The sequence below is a fragment of the Microtus ochrogaster genome, chromosome 19 (assembly GCF_000317375.1).
Source record: "Microtus ochrogaster isolate Prairie Vole_2 chromosome 19, MicOch1.0, whole genome shotgun sequence".
Lineage (NCBI taxonomy): Eukaryota > Metazoa > Chordata > Mammalia > Rodentia > Cricetidae > Microtus > Microtus ochrogaster.
In genome coordinates, this window is record NC_022021.1 from 5781477 (window position 1) to 5785995 (window position 4519).

At 40.3% G+C, this 4519-nt stretch overlaps 2 pseudogenes; one reads left to right on the plus strand and one right to left on the minus strand.

Moving 5' to 3' along the window:
* The first annotated feature begins 222 nt into the window (after window positions 1–222).
* Window positions 223–591, plus strand: LOC106144015 (annotated as a pseudogene).
* A 3081-nt stretch (window positions 592–3672) lies between these two features.
* LOC113457148 lies at window positions 3673–4179 on the minus strand (annotated as a pseudogene).
* Between the last annotated feature and the right edge of the window lie 340 nt (window positions 4180–4519).

Here is a 4519-nt window from a genome sequence, read left to right on the forward strand (position 1 = left end):
ACTTCAGACTGAAGAGAAGGATAAACACTACCACGAGGCCACAGGAGAAAAATAAGCAATGCCAGGCCAGTTAAGCAAATAAGGAATAAGAAAACAGCACAAATCAGCAAAATGACAGAAATGAATCTATACTTTCCAATAATAACTCTGAATATAAATGGTCTCAATTTTCTCAATCAGAAGACTAAGATAAGCGTTCCATCATCTCTCTGCACCATCACCATGGTGACCATGGATCTTCTGGCCGATGTCCTCAAGAGCATCAACAGTGCTGAGAAGAGAAGTAAATGTCCAGATCCTCAACAGGGGATGCTACAAAGTCATTGTGCCGCTCCTAGCTGCAATGATGACCTCTGCTTACACTGGTGAATTTGAAATCACTGATGGTCATTAATCTGGGGAAATCACTGGGAACCTCACGGGCAGGGTGAACAAGTGTGGAATGATCAGCCCCAGAGCTGATGTGCAGCTCAAAGACCTAGAGTGTGGCAGAATAATCTGCTCCCATCCAATCAGTTCTTTTCATGGTATTAGCAACCTTAGCTGGCTGGCATCGTGGGTCATAAAGAAGCAAGATGAAAACACACAGGAGGGAAAAAGATGTAAAACATGAATAAATAAAAAGCCTCGGTGGGGAAAAAATAAAAACAGAGAAAAGCACATGAGATTAGAAAACAAGACCTACTCTGTTGCTGCCTTCAAGAAACATGTCTCATTATCAAAGAAAAATAGCACTTTAGTGGAAAAGTATAGAAAAAGGTATTCTAAGCAAATGGAACCAGGGAGCAGTCAGATATACATACTCTAATATTTGACAAAACAGACACCAAGCCAAAGTAGTTGGATGAGATAAAGAAGGCTACAATATACTAATTAAGAAAGCAATCTAGTGCCAGGGTCTCTGGGCATGAATCTGTGGCCTCCAAGGGAGTAGGAAGGAGCCAGAGACCTCTGCCAGTCTAGGTGTGAGTTTGGGATCTCTGAGGGAGCGGGCCTGAGAAAGGGAATTATGGAAACAGAAATAATGAGAAAATGACCAGGAACCACAAACACAAGCATAAGCAGCAGAATACAGGATATGGAAAAAAGAAACTCAAGTGCTGAAGATACAATAAAGGAAATAGACTCATCAATCAAAGAAAACATTAAATCTAATAAAGCTTAACACAAAATAATTCAGGAAATATGGGACAGCATGGAAAGACCAAACCTAAGAATAATAGGTATAGAAGAAGAAGTCCAACTCAAAGGCACAGAAAATATATTTAACAAAAATCATAGAAGAAAACTTTCCCAACCTAAAGAAAGATATGCCTATGAAGATACAAGAACCTTATAGAACACCAAATAGACTGGATCCCCCAAAAAAAGCCCCCTTGCCACATAATAATCAGAACACTAAACATACAGAATAAAGAAAGAGTATTAAGAGCTGCAAAGTAAAAAGGCCAAGTAACACATAAAGGCAGAATTACACCTGACTTCTCAATGGAAACAATGAAAGCCAGAAGGTCCTATCCTGGTCAAGTGTTATGCAGACATTAAGAGACCACAGATGCCAGCCCAGACTACTGTACCCAGCAAAACTTTCAATTACCATAAAAGGTCTTGAGGTCCTAGCTAGAGCAATAAGACAACAAAAAGAAATCAAAGGGATGCAAATCAGAAAAGAAGCCAAACTCTCACTATTTGCTGAAGATATGATAGTTAACATAAGCGACCCTAAAAATTCTATCAAGGAACTGCTACACTTCATAAACTCTTTCAGTAATGTAGCAGGATACAAGATTAACTCAAAAAAATCAATAGTCCTCCTTTACACAGATGATAAATGTGCTGTAAATGAAATCAAAGAAACATCACCCTTCACAATAGCCACAAATAGCATAAAATATCTTGAAATAACTCTAACCAAAGAAGTGGCAGACCTGTAGAACAAGAACTTTAAATCTTTGAATAAAGAAATAGAAGAAGACAGCAGAAAATGAAAAGATCTCTGATGCTCTTGGGTAGGTAGAATTAACTATTTTCTATTAACTAATTAATAGTAAAAATGGCAATTTTACCAAAAGCAATCTGCAGATTCAATGCAATGCCTATCAAAATCCCAGCAAAATTCTTCTTGGACGTCAAAAGAACAGTACTCAATTTCATATGGAAAAGCAATAAAAACCAAGGATAGCCAACAATCCTGGACAATAAAGGAACTTCTGGAGGCATCCCTGACTTTAAACTCTACTACAGAGCTACAGTACTGAAAACAGCCTGGTATTGGCATAAAAACAGACATGAGGACCAATAGAACAGAATTGAAGACCCAGATATTAATCCACATACCCATGAACACCTAATTTTTGACAAAGAAGCAAAAAAATCAAATGGAAAAAAGAAAGCATATTTAACAAATGGTCCTGGCATAATTGGATTATCAATATGTAGAAGAATGAAAATAGATCCATATCTACCACCATGCACAAAATTCAAGTCCAAATGGATCAAAGACCTCAATATAAAGTCAACCACACTGAACCTCATAGAAGAGAAAGTGAGAAGTACACTTGAATACATTGGCACAGGAGACCACTTCCTAAATATAACCCTGGTAGCACAGACATTGAGAGAAACAATTAGTAAATGGGACCTTCTGAAACTGAAAAGCATTTGTAAAGCAAAGGACACAGTCAACAACAAAAAACGGCAGCCTACAGAATGGGAAAAGATCTTCAACAACCCCACATTAGACAGACCAAAATACAAAAAGAACTCAAGAAATTGTTCATCAAAAGGACAAATAATCCAATAAAAAAGTGGAGTACAAATCTAAACAGAGAACTCTCAACAGAGAAATCTCAAATGGCTGAAAGACACTTAAGAAAGTGTTCAACATCCTTAGTCATCAGAAAAATGCAAATCAAAACAACTCTGAGATTCCATTTTACACCTGTAAGAATGGCCAAGATAAAAAACACTGATAACAATTCATGCTGGAGAGGCTGTGGGGTAAAGGGAACACTCCTGCATTGCTGTTGGGAGTGCAAATTGGTATAGCCCCCTTGGATATCAGTATGGCGTTTTCTCAGACTAATAAGAAACAACCTTCCTCAAGACCCAGCAATACCACTTTTGGGTATATATCCAAAGGATGCTCAATCATGCCACAAGGACATGTGCTCAACTATGTGTTCATAGCAGCTTTGTTTGTCATAGCCAGAACCTGGAAACAACCTAAATGTTCCCTGACTGAAGAATGGATAAGAAAATGTAATACATTTATACAATGGAGTACTACACAGCAGAAAAAAATGACATCTTGAAATTTACAGGCAAATGGATGGATCTAGAAAACATCATATTGAGTGAGGTAACTCAGACCCAGAAAAACAATTATCAAATGCACTCACTCATAGGTGCCTTTTAGACATAAAGCAAAGAAAACCATCTTATAATTCACAATCCCAGAGAACTTCGACAACAATGAGGACCCTAAGAGAGACATACATAGATCTAATCTACATGGGAAGTAGAAAAAGACAAGATCTCCTGAGTAAATTGAGAGCATGGGGACCATGGAAGAGGGTAGCAGAGGAGAGGAGAGGAAGCAGAAAGAAACTCCCCTTCTCAGGAACTGGGTCCCTGAGTCCTCAACAGCAGTTATGTTGTGTTCCACCATCTTTACTGGGGACCAAAGACGTTGGGATCGTGAAGAGTCAAACTAGTCACCAGTTGTTCAAAGTTACCTAGGCTCCATGGTGGACATGACAGATTTTCAGGGCCAAGAGACCTGCTGTTAGAGGTGGGTTGATTGAAGGTGAGCAAGAGATCAAGTCTGGTACTGGGGCAGCCAAAGCAAGGCCTGCTGTGCTGTGACATCCTTTGCTACCTGCTGGTTTTCTTTAGCTACCTGCTGCTTGCCAGAAAGGAACCATCTTGACAGCTGCCCCTCAGGGATAAATTCTCCAAATAGAGAGGCTGCACAGATAACACGTGCACGGCCCTAGCCCCCTGTACCCCACCAACGTTCTCAAAATGGTACCACGCAGTCGCTTCACCCCGTATGTGGGCCTGCAGCTCCAGAAGTTCCACCGGGACGGGTCGGAGGTCGCTCACATCAATGGCCCCAGGCGGGAGGATGGCGGAGAAGGTGCCTCCGAACAGTGGACAGTTTCTGGTGGGCTCCATAGATCTGAGACTTGAGTCTGGACATTAGCAAGGTTTTAAAGAAACGTATATGGGCCTTTGAGGCATCTCTTCCTCTGGGGTTACAAAGCAGACACCGCCTCCTTCCGGCCAACTAAGCTGTAGGACCTTCATGCGGTAATGAGATTTCTAGAAAGAGGAAAGTTCTTCCTGTAGTCATGACCCAGCCACAGAAGAAGCAAGATGTGACTGCTTCGCTGAATAAGGTACCCAGTCACATAGCTAACATAGACAAGAATAATGGGCTAATATAAGTTATCAGAGCTAATAAGAAGTCTGAGCTACTAGGCCAATCAGTTTATAATTAATGTAGACCTCTCTG